Genomic DNA, 12,920 nt, shown 5'->3' on the forward strand with positions numbered 1-12,920 from the left:
GGGACCCCAGCAGCTCCGCAGCTGCTTAACCCGAGCTTTTCCAGAGCCTCCCCCCCTTCCCCGACCGGCAGGTTTTCTCCTCTTTGCTCCGTTGAAATAAATATTCATTACCACCACCGGGCTACACCTGAAATTAAAGTCTTAATTGCAGAGCTGCCGGCCCGAGTTACCACAGTTGGGGTTTACTCATCCGTAGGCGATTGCTCAGCGCCGGGCACCAGCCGCGGGGTTACCGTGGGCCGGGGGGGGGGCCCAGCACCGTCCCCGTCCCCGTCCCCGTCCCCGACGGGGCGTCCCGGGCAGCGGCTGCCCTCGCAAGTCGGCGCAAACGGGCAGGCAGAAAGGATGCGCGAATTGTCGAGCAAACGAGGCCAATTCGAAACAAATAAGCGCTCCAGGAAGAGAGCCTGCCACTCCCAGAAAATAATTGCAGAGAAAGCCGGCACTGTTATGTTGATGTAAGCCCGGAGTAATTACACGGAGGTCAGGGCTGTTGCATGCACTGAAGAAGTTGTACTTGCTCTGTAGTTTGAGAGCGGATTATGTCGATGGTTTATATATATTCTAGATTTTTTTTCACTATGCACATAAAGAGGATATAAATATTCCCCCTCCCCCCCCCCCCCGTCATATGCTATTTGCAACCCAACGCTCAGTCAAAATCTCTAAGACCTTCCGATGAGGTGGACCAGATGCTGAAACTGACAGCCATCAAGCAGAAAGACCATTAAAACCTAAATGCCCCAAACGAGCTCCTGTAAGGAGCTATAACAGCCCATCCCAGGAGACAGAGAACTGCAGGGCTTGCAGCCTGCATGCTTTCTATGAAGATCTTCAGTTTCCTTTATTGTTCCACTAAATGCTAAAAATGACATGACTGGCAATGACCTTCGAATTTGATTCTGTGTAAGGATCATAGAAGAGGTGATGCCTTTCCCTTTCCCTTTCCCTTTCCCTTTCCCTTTCCCTTTCCCTTTCCCTTTCCCTTTCCCTTTCCCTTTCCCTTTCCCTTTCCCTTTCCCTTTCCCTTTCCCTTTCCTTTTCCCTTTCCCTTTCCCTTTCCTCTTTCCCCTTTCCTTTTCTCTTTCCTTTTCCCTTTCCTTGGTTTTCAGAGCCACATGAGCACAAAAGGTAATTGAACTTTTTTTTTTTTTTTAAACTTTAGAAAAAGATGAACACCAGGTTGACAGCTTCTGTACTTGGATGTTCATTTAATCACCATTTCCTGATTACAGGAGGTGAACTATGTTGACAGACTTGGAGATGAATATGGAGCCAAGTATACTAATAGTAAGTATAAAGGACATAAAGAACTTGCAGTGAGGTTGGAGGGGAAAAATATATATGGAACATCCATATTACACACATCAGTTGGAAGCACCTCAGCAGCCAGGGGGAAATCAGAGAGTAGCAAACGAGGTGTTTAGGGTGCTGCAGGTGACCATAATTGGGAAGACACCCATATAACCTATATACCTGTATAACCTATATGTGTATGTATATGTGTGTATGCATATGTATATAGATGCATTTTACTCGCATATACAGGTGAAGCTGTCTATCTCTCTCGGTTCCTAAAGATAAAAATTAGCCTAGTCAGTTGTATTCCAGAAGTCTAAATCCTATTGTTCCAGCTCTCGAGCTACGCCAGGTAATCGAACTGCATTCCACAACTGCCAGAGTTGCACAAGGTTGTCTAATTGAGGTTGGCATAATGACATTAAACTTAAATCTACTCCACCCTCCACATCACTAATCAAAGTTTTATCCTGCGGAGTGCTCCACGTAGGCAGAGAGAGCCTTCTCCCCTCTGACTCGAGGTTTGAGTCTAATGTGAGCTCTGTCCACACCATGAGAATGAGTTTTATTACTGCTGTCAGCGAAGAAGATGCAATTACCCGAGAACACTAATAATGCACCTGCCCCACTAGGGCTGAAACTCTAGACCTGATTTTCCTTCCTTTCGTATACCTGGAGATCAGTTTATATGCAACAGAATTAGCATTCCAGGTTAAAAAACAAAACCAAAAAAAACCACCCTACTCTCTGAATCAGTCGGTTTACAATAAAGGTAATGCTTGTAACCGTGCTACCAAAGAGTTTCAGGCCTTTCCTCATGTCTTTTTCAAGCTCCTCTTTCCTCTGGCCCCTGGTCTGGCTCCTGGCAGGCACAGAGCTTACTAGAGCCGCGGTCTTTGACAATTAAACCATTGTACTGAAGCTCTCCACAGCCTTGTTCTCCTTCAGACTAGCACAGGCTACTTCTCCTGTAGCCTCCGTAAGTGGTTATTTGACTTAGATCCATTTAAGACTTCCCCGTTCTGTGTTTCTCCATACATATTTCATTGTGAAGCCTCACTAAAATAGAATATCCCCCAGAAGGCAAGAAGCAAAGAAAATCCACTGGACCTGCTTGTTCCTTGGGATCCAAACTAGACATTCAGAAGAGATTTTCAAAAGCAATGTTTAAAACAAGCTTGCTGGTTAACCCTAAGGCTGACCACACGGCACGGTTCTGGGAAAACAGCTTTTTGTCATGTACACTTTTACTGTTAGTTTAAATACAATAAACATGTTCTTAAAAAGTGTTAATATGTTCTCTAAACACAAGCTATTTTCCCCATAGAGGCAGGCTATGCAGAAGTCGGTATGAGAAATCCACACTGACACTATGGAACTTGAAGGCAAATAATGCTCGAGACTCCTGGAAAATTCACTTAGGGAAAAAGCATGTCCTAGAAATCCTTCTCGCACCCAGAAATACTCAGTTTTTAGGCAAGCTCTTTTAGCATTTCGGAATTGTCACTTCAAACGTTGATACCATTTTTCTTTTATTCTTTTACTTGCATATATGATATTTTTAGTTGTTTCATTACTCTCGATACTAGGGACAGCCGATACTGACATGCTAAAATAGATCTTAAATATCTTTTAGTTTATTTTTTTCTTTTTTAGAGTAGCGGCTCCTGTCTGTGTGGCAATGAAACAGCTTTATATAACTCAACAAAGGAGACATTGATTAAGGAAAGCAATGATGTATCCATCAGAGCTAAGTTGCAGCTGTTCTTAATGAATTTTAAAACACGGAAGCTGTTTCACCTATTAGATTGTCATATTATGAAATGTTAGCGGTAGTTGTGCATATCAAAGCGCCGGCTCCTACCGACACGTTGTGAAACGTGAAGGCAGCACCAAACCACCCCCCTCGCCAAGCTCCACGCTGCGAATCATGAGCATATTGCAGCGAGAGCGCTCACTTTTTTTCCCACAGGTACTGTCCATTATTCACTTAATTTTTTTTTTTTTTTACAAAAGCAGTATTTTTGTTGCTGAGGACACGGCTCATTTTCTGACTGCTCTGTTTCCCAAGCAAAATGAAGAAAACCCGTGTCATCATCTTTGCAAGAAAGCATGTGTTTAGTGCTTGGGAAATTAAAAGCCAAGACTTTGTGAACTGTTGTTATTTTCAGTGTCAAGCAGCTGGAGCAGCCTTTGCTTCCAAAAACAAAGACCACTGTCAGACAGCTTGCAGGGAGTCAGGTAGTAAATTGCATTGCACTGCACAAAGGTTTTAAGGGGCTTTTAAAATGTGCTGGAAGTAGGTTGCCAGGAGATATATTAATCTTTTATTTATTTGTGTTTGAGCTTGTGTTTGTCTTTGCTTCTGTGGTGATGACGGCACTCGAAACAAATTAGCCGCTCTGTAAGGCACGGCTGGTACAGTGGCTCCAGCGGTTGTGCAGTCATTTGTAGGAACTGCTGACGCTGAGCAGTCCAGTAGGGCAGGGACATAATATTTGTCCTCTGTGGAGGAAAGCAGCTCTTCCCATCCAGGCTGATAATGTAGGGTAGCTTTCAGTCCTTCTCAGCGGCGTCCATAAATGCTATGGGGGATGGGGATGAAGGAAATTTGGAAGGACCAACGCAGTAACTCAGAGAGAAACCTCAAAAAAAAAAAAATCCTTGTGAAACCACAAAGCCTCATTTATAGGTGTTGTAGGTCTGTGGAAGTAGGGGTTTTCACTTTTTATAGTGCTTTTAGTAGTATGTAATGGAGCATAAATTAATACTGTATTGGATATGGACTTCTCAAAATCCTATTTTCCGTTCATAATCCTGCAATAAAAATTTATTTTGAACTAAGAGCAGAGGCTGGAAGTCAAACTGGGCTGGATGAAATCTATAAATGCAGTGGGGAATGAACAGTTATATGGCAGCCAGGCTTCTTAAGAAGAAGATTTCTGAAACACTCCCTTAAGAAAAAAAAAAAAAGGGAAGAAAAACTTGAGCCCTCACAGTTTAACAAACAAAATGTTGCTCTGGAGACTGTGAAGAAATGCCACTTTCCACCTTGTTTCCGTGCCGTGTGGGTTCTGCTTCATCTTGTTTATTTTCTCCATCCCTGGGGAATGAGCTGGAGCCTCTGGGTCGCTCCAAGGTGGGGCTCAGCGCACGGGGCCAGAGGTGGGGATTTACACCCAAACCCCCTCATTCACACAAGGCTTTTTTCAGGGCTTGGGGTCCTCGGGGGACGGGGCAACAGCTGGCTTTCGGCACAGCCTGGAAAAGGGAATCTTCCTCCCACCGCCAGCTCGTGGCTTTAGAGCCTCTTTGCACCATGAATTCACAGTCAATATACTTTTGTTTTGACTTAGTGACTGAAATAAACTGATTATTCCCCTTTTCCACTGGTATTATGTCTGTGTCACTGTGGATTTGGAAATTCCTTTTCAGGTATTTATGTAGCAAAAACCACAGCACCAATGACCTGTCTACTTGGATTTTCTTCCCTCGATTGAGTTGTCTCAGCTGGGCTGACACAAACCCCGTTCAAGCAACTTTGAAACTGGGTGAGTTCAAACGGAGCACACAGAGAGTGTCACCAGCCTGCTCACGAGTGTCAGAGCCCCGCACAGGCTGTCACCCAGACCCACCCGCCTGCTGCTGGATCAGGATGTTTCACTGTATGTTGTACCATTAAAATCAGGAGCTGCTTAGCTCCTGTTTATGCCCCTCTCTTCGTTCACCCACGTCCAATTTGGTAGGATGTTGGCCTGTGCAATTTTTTACACTTATTTTCTTTTAAACCATTATCTGGCCACAATGGTTTCTGGCCCTAATAATGGGATTCCACATCCCCTTCTCCACGTGTGAAATGCTAAAGTATCCCAAGTTATCCTGATTGACCTAAATGCACGGGGACTGTCTACACAAGGTCTGCATCACAGACTATGCTGACTATAAAGCAGCATTTTAGCAGTAGGGAATAAACTCATACATCATTTGGAAGAAGAGTACAGGGATAACAAAGTATAATGTGTTTATTGCCAGCCCTCGCCACGTCCTCTATCAGTCCCTGATTTGATTCATATAGTGAAAAAAGAAGTAGAAAAGAATGAGGTGGAATATTACTAGATAAGCAGAGCTAACTGTGCACTGATTTTAATTGGACTGGTCCTTTATGCAAAAGTACTTTCACAAACTGAATGAGTGTGTGATTTCAGATAACAATTTGTAGTAATATCTTCAGGGTATTGTCCGGACTTTCATTTGTGGTTTGAAGCCAGTGGCCATGGAGTAAAAGAGACCAGAAGGTGCAAACTGCAATAAAAAGCTGTATTTTAAGTTTTAGAGCATAAAGCCCTCTTTAGGTAAAGCCTGGACAAATATATTAAAAAATAAAAATAAAATCAAAATGATTCTTTTTAAAACAAAGGAACATTACAAAGAAAAAAAAACCATTACCTCTCTTGTTTTCCCCCTATCAAATAATACTAAAGCAGATGAAAAATACCTTCTAACAGCTGGTGAGCATCAGTATTTTGTTAGGGCTTGGCATTATGAGAACGTTACTTCTATAGCTGTTGAGAATGCTTAAATGCAACAAGCTTTTTGTCCATCCTTGAGGCACATCTTGTTTTGAATAGCCTTGCCTTCTTATATTCACGAAAGACTAAGTTGTGCCCACTCCAAAGTTTCCTTATTTGGTGATCAAGGCTAAAATTCCGTTTCTTTTTACAGAACTGAAGGTGTCATCAAATAAATAAAAATCATTTAGAAAACTCTCAGCACTGGCATTTTGCACATTCATGGACTGGATTATTTAATTACAGGCAAGGAAGTTATTAGACAGCAAGGATGTCGCTTCTTAGGATCAATGAGCATTGTTAAAATAAGCAAGAAAAAATGATAAGCTCTTTTTTTTTTTTGTGCCTTGGACAAAATGAGGTCACATTTGCAATTTGCAGTGCACAATCCCTCCATTAGCAATCTTGGCAAAGGTTTATCAAGTTATTCCGAATAATTTCCTCCAAGTTACGAGGGAGGGTATCACTTTGCCCGTTATAAGACTGTCCCTGCAGTTTACTCGACTGTTTACCTGTACATTGTCAGGCTTGTTCTTGCTGATTGGTGTCAAAGGAAAAAAGCAGTTTTTAAAATCAAAGCTTCAGCATGGAAGGATATAAAGTGTGAAATCCAGACCTATTGCTTTCATTCTGGCTTTAGTAATCATAGAAACCTGCTGTAGGGCAGGAGTAATCTGCCAGAAAATTATTATTGAGCCCTGGTAACTCAGATATATGTGCAGACATGAAAATGTGGTTCTTAGTGCCAACTCGAGGTCCTGCAAGAACCTCACATGCCATCCTCCACCTGGCTTGCAAATATGCTGCATTCCAACGTAAAGGAGAGGAAGTTTGTTAATTCCCAGGCAGCTGTGAACAATTTAATCTCTTTCCAGACAGCCCGGCATCCTATTCCAATTGTGAAGTTTCTCGGGGGATGGAGAGTTTGAAGAGTTGCTGAGAGATAATAGGGCCTTTATTCCAAGGTCATTCCTATGTGTTTGGCCTTGACAGTAACATCTTGATAGCGGGGCTGCCAATTTGCGCAGTCTCATGATAGTGTTTTTGGAGTTTCCTCTTCCATATGTTGGAATGGAAGGGTTGAAAATTAGTGATTGGAAGGAAGAAAAGCTTGAAACCTTGAATGACTGCTCTGTAAAAACCTTGGAAATCAATTGGAGAAGCAGTTTGGTAATTTCAGAAAGGAGAAATCCCTGTGATTTTTAAGATAGACTTCTCACTCTGAATACTGGTTGTTGGTGCTCCTGAGATTTCCTGGACAATGTGCCCATGAGGACTGAGCTTGTAATTTGACTTGTTTTTCTAAATTACTGACTGTTCTTTTCCCTCTCAAGACTTCTTTATATATATTAAAACAAACACAATCAAAACAACAAGCAAACACAAAACCAAACCAACCAACCAACCTCCCCCCCCCCCAAAAAAAAAAAACAACCAAACAAAAACAACACACTACACCATCCAAATGGTGTGCAAGCCATTTTTTGCTACCTCATTGGGAAGACGTTTTGAAGAATCAAAGAATCACAAGCAACTACCTCAAGAAATTCATATCCAGCTTTCTTCAAGCTCTCAGAACCAGTAACTTTGCTCGGGTTTTTTGAAAGTCTCTGCATTCAGAAGTGGTTGTAGAGGCATTTAAACCAGCTGTACTTTCAAACAGGCTTGCACCTGATATGGTTTCCATGGGAGCTGCTTGGTGCTTAGCCATTTGCAAACATGGCTACTTATGTAGAGAATTAAATTAGAGTTAGTGAACACGGCGTTCTTCTGAAAACCTGACCTTTGGTCTTTCTGGCACACTGGTAGACGAGTCAAGGAAAATACATCCTTTCTGTGCTTTACCTATCCTGCACCTCCATATTAGCCTCTAAAACCAGCTAGATGTCACTTTTAGGACTATGAACAAAAACTCTCTCTGTTTCACTGTATTTTCAGCAACTACAATTGGATTATTCTGCCCAGCTCTAGCTATAGTGCTTAATTAGCTCAGTTCTTTCTATTTTCACTGGAATTCTCAAATTCCAGAGCTTTTCTTTTATTCAGCAAGATATATTGGGTTTGGATTACACGAAAATGCTTAGTAATATTCTCTAAGTAGTTTTATCCCATCAGAAGTAATGACATTTAAGTATTTAGGAATCTTAGTCAACTGTAAAGTAGAGAGGCAGAATTACAGGAGCTTTGTTTGTGAAGCTAAAGGGATCAAAGTATCTGGATTAATTTGTAATGTTTTAGGGATGGGCACTTTATTTTAAAGGAACTTCTAGATTTGGTTTTTTAACCCATCACTCCAAATGAGCTTGTCAGATCCCAAACAGCCAGGAATGGGATTTTGTCTTCTGAATTCCAGTTTGGCCACCAGTGCATGGCATAATTTAGGGCCAGGTAGAGAGAAGTCTGTGAAGTCCAAGAAGCTTGGTACCATTCTGGGAAGTCATCGTGAGTTTCTGTTCTCAGCAGTAGGATCCTTAACACAATGAAGCTACCCAGCCACCTCGATGTTGGGGAAAAGAGCACTTCTGACTGAGAAATGCACGGTTACTGCTCCAAGTACTTGCTTAAACAGAAAGATACTGAACCCCTGGAAAGCACATGTGTATAGGAGATAGCAGAAAGTTGCCCGGTCTTCATCTCTTCCTGCTCTCTAACCACAGACTGAGCTTTCATGAATGCCCTCCCTACCGCCATGGACAAAGGCTCCTACCTACAAAGCCCACCAGGCTGACCTGCTGATGATGAATTCTGGCTTTGCACAGGCTCTCCGCATGGCTGTCCAGTCTCTTAGGCTTTGTCTAAAGCTGGGTGACTTGTTAAAACAAAAATATACACCCCAAATTATACTTTTTCAGTATTTTTGGACATTTTAGTGGAGTAATGCCTAACTGATTCTGCACACCTCGTTACAGCATTTTTACATCTTTATCTGCTAGTCAACAGGAGAATTTTGAAATAAATTTGCAATAGGAGTTTTCACTCTCTGAATGCTTGAGAAAAGTCAAACACAACATCTTTCATCATATTCTGAACATAAGCACCATGATATTTATATTAATCTAGTCTCCTCCATATAGTACATCAGTAAAAATACATTTTTTGAATCAAAGGTGGTAAATACCAGCCCTAGAGTAGTTTCAACAAGTCTCATGAATAAACAACCATTTTAAGTGGCAACATGCAAACAAGCACTCTCCTACATGAAGGGTCTACCTTTCATTTTAACCTCAGAGAGAAAACCATTCCTCTCAATTTCTTCTGCTTTGCCAAATGGACATGATAAAAAAAAAACAACAAAAAGTTGTGAATGTTCTACAGCTTAGGATTTGTTTTAAAATTGAATACTACTACTAATAAAAAACTAAGCCGAAGATAGACTAATATAAATAACAAACTGAATAAAAATGGATAATAAAACTTCTGTTTTGGGTGACAGAAGAGGTTTACACACTGCTAAAAGAGGATCTTTTCTCTCAAGTGTATATAAAACATCAGTGACTCAACAGAACAGTATGCAGAAATGAGCAATAATTGCATTGTATTGGAATAGTGAATTTGAAGACAGTCAGCTGGATGATGAAGAAGACACATTTGTCATGTGGCAGTTACCAATTACAGCAAGGCAGTACTTCGAGGATCATTTCAAGAGCAAGAAAAGGGAAAATTCCAAACCTGAGGTCACTGATTGCACCTCTGCTTCCTACCATGAGGAGCAGACTTGTGTTCTGGGTTGACACAGAGGATCTCCCAACAAAGTATGGCTTGGCAAATAGGCTGGGCAAAGGAGAACCGGGTCTCAGCTGTTTGCAGTCATCTGAGACCTTGTGGTGATCTATGCCATGCTGTTTGTGCTCACTGCAAGTGTAGGCACCTTAGGGGGAAAACGTTAGTAATCTGGGCACAAGAGTTAAAGACTTTCTGGTAGAATAATCTGTGTCACAAACTTGGCTTAGTTTCCTCATGGGAGAAATAGGAAGCTCCCTTGTTCTGCATAGTCAGCTGTCATTCAGCTTACTATTTTATTTGTAAAGAAAAAAAAATATTTTTTCCTTTATTTTAAAGGACATTCTCAGTAAACAGCAGCGATGCCAAGGCTGCTGATGTGCCATAATAACATATGTGGGACCTTCACGTTCCCGTTAATACAGAGCTCAGATTCTTGAAATCTAGGAGGGAGAAGGAACTCTAGAAAATCTCCTGCCATGTTTGCAAAACCAGCCATATTGGGGGAGCTCAGCTTGGACTCATGACAACCAGTCTGACAAACAGTGACTTGTAAAGGCAGAACAGACAGAAGTACAACTTCACCATGGACATTCCTCTGAATAAAGAACCACCCAAACAAACAAACTAAAAAAACACTGGAAACCCAGACCAAACGGATGGCTGTTTTCTCCAACAGCATCCTCTCTTGATCCTGTTGACCAATGCCACAGCCATATCAGAGAAGATCCAACACCACTACATGAGGCTACTTTGGGCTAGCCAAGGAAAAGAAGGGGGAACAATGGTGAATGACAGGAGAAGGCAGGGGCACTGGTGTTGGACCACAAAAGAATATGGAGTGGTTCTGAAATTGCTCTCATTCAGGTTGTGTTTTACTCCAACAGTCCCTGCACGTCCTGTAGGTCTGTTGGCAATTATCTGAACCTTTACAGCCCTAAAGCCATCCTGTTGTCAGACCGAGTGCAATTTATCTGATACTTTGCTGAGAGGAGCCTTTAACAGACGAAGATGTGGTCTGGCTGCCTGCGGTTTCTCCCCATCAGCTGTCCCAGCCGATAGAGTCACTGTGGGAGCATTCCTATAGCCCTGATGGTATAGCCACGTACAGATATATTTGTGAGGTCTATACCCAGAACAGGGGCAGGCTTCTCAGTAGGTCAACTAGATTTCAACTAGATTTGAACTTTACTGCCCCAGTGGTGGGGAGTAAGGGACAGGTGTGACAGAGCCAGAGGGAGGGTGCCGTAGAGCCAGGCCTGCCTCATCCCACAGCTGACACGAGGCAGGAGCTGACTCTTTTCCCTCCCAGCAGTGACTCTCCCTTGGTGATGGCAGCAGCAGGAGCACATCTCATTTTCCAGGGCTCTGACCCAGGTGTTTTCCCAATGGCAATCTGCTGCCCTGTGTGGCTTCTGCATCTCTAGAGCCTCAGGTCAGCTCTGCTCAAACCCTCGAGCAACCCCATCTCAGGTCAACCCCCTGGTGTCCCAAGCAAAGCCTAAGTAAATTTGCTGTGCCTGCAGAGGCAAGGCAGGATTTCTGACCAGGACACTGACAAAAGCCCTAGACAGTGGTGCCAAGTGGCACACGTCTTGCACAAGGTCATGTGCCTCCCTTGCAAGGGTCTCCGTTGGCAGACAGGGTTGCTTTGCCCCAGAAATGAACAGGAAGTCTGGCTTTAAGGCACATTAAGGCTTCTTGCATTTACCTTTTTTTGCAACCCCCAAAGAGGTACAAAATCTGCCACTTCCTTATTCCTCGCTTCAATTAAATGCAGCTGTGGAGAAATTCATCTCATTCCCCTTCTGGTTTTTATTCCTTTGATACTGCTCTCAGCAGTCCAGCCCCATGCTGGTAAAAATGGCTGATGAATGTCCCGTGCCTGTCACTCTCCTTTCCGATGCTGTTCTCCTGTGAGGAACTCCCCAGATTTTCCCTTCTCCCTTGTGCATTGCATGCAGGTAACTGAAATACTACACAACAGTCCCAGCTCAGAAAATGCTTCCTCTCCTCATCTGCTCTCCCTCTCTCCAAATCCCCTGTTCTTTCTCCCATCCCCTCTCCTGCACTACCTATTATTCCTTCAGGAATGAGCAGAGGCACCTGCCAAGCTGTGTGAGCCATTTCCTAGATTTCTATTTGTGGGATGGAGAAGATGAAAGGCAGAAATGTGGAGGAGAAAATACACTGGTCTGGTGTGCAAAGCTACCCTGTACATCTCTTCTAATATCTCCTGGTGGGATGGCTTCCCACACTTCTTGGGGAGAATCCCTGGCTGCTCTGTTGTTCCCATGGGGCACGCAACCAGATGAACACAGTGCTGACACTTGTGGGAAAGTCAGGATGCTCCTCATCCTCCTTCTCCAAGTGCTTCCATTATTTTTGTGTAATCCTGCCCGCCTCCTTGGGAGGTTTCACCTCCTCCCCTTGGCATATGACATGAAACAACCGTGATGCTCCACTCGCAGTGGCACCATGTGCTGCGGCAGTCTGCCAGTACTGATCCCCATGGCCAGGTGTAGGGGAACCTCTGTGCTTTCATCTGTGTGTCGTTGCAAGTGTTTGGGTACAAGAGTGCCCAGACATTGCCAACCTCCAGTATTCATAAGCACAAGATGTCCCCAAACAAAGAAGCATGAGGAAAGAAAACAACCAAACCAAACCAACCAACCAACCAACCAAGCAAAAAAAAACCACAACAACCTTGATTATTTGTTAATTATTTTTTTTTCAGCATATTTGGGGGTATTCACTTAACGTCTGATTTTGAGTTTTTGAGTTTTCAGATTGCATTTCATTTGTTTTCAAGTCCTATTCTGTCTTCTCTTCTTCTACTGCCCTACCAATTCCTGCTCCATCCCAAACATAAGGCTGAGAAAGATCATTTCCCCCTTTGAAATCTGAGAGTCTCTTCATTCCTGGATATAAAGCTCTGAGAAATAAATATACTGGGAGGTGAGGTGGGGGAAGTGGCTTGGCAACCCAAGAAAGAATGCAATAAACCAGTCATTTCCTTCCCAAGCATTAAACTCCACACCCTAGAGTTAGTGGTCTTTATGACAGCCTAGTCAAATAGGAAAAGGCTCTCAGAAAAGCAGAGGAGAAAGGTCCTATGTTTCAAAACTAATGCACCGACAAGGTGCCAAATGATTGCATTTCTTTCATTTGCCGCAAACTGAGTTAGCTTTGAGCTTGAAGGAGCAGGTTTTTAAGTACTGCTTCTGGGCCTGGCATCAACGCTTCTGTTGCCATAATGAGTCAGACATCAGAGGCAATACACACTAAAGGACGCAGGCCAACACCTAGGCAAATACAAGCGGGAAAGGAGGG

General features: G+C 43.0%; 1 protein-coding gene across 2 annotated transcripts in view; it reads right to left on the reverse strand.

The window, feature by feature from the left end:
- KCTD1 (potassium channel tetramerization domain containing 1) overlaps window positions 1-12,920 on the reverse strand; it is a 99,262-nt gene that overhangs the window by 68,187 nt on the left and 18,155 nt on the right. The window lies entirely within an intron of this gene.

Source organism: Anser cygnoides, chromosome 2 (assembly GCF_040182565.1).
Source record: "Anser cygnoides isolate HZ-2024a breed goose chromosome 2, Taihu_goose_T2T_genome, whole genome shotgun sequence".
Taxonomy (NCBI): Eukaryota; Metazoa; Chordata; class Aves; order Anseriformes; family Anatidae; genus Anser; species Anser cygnoides.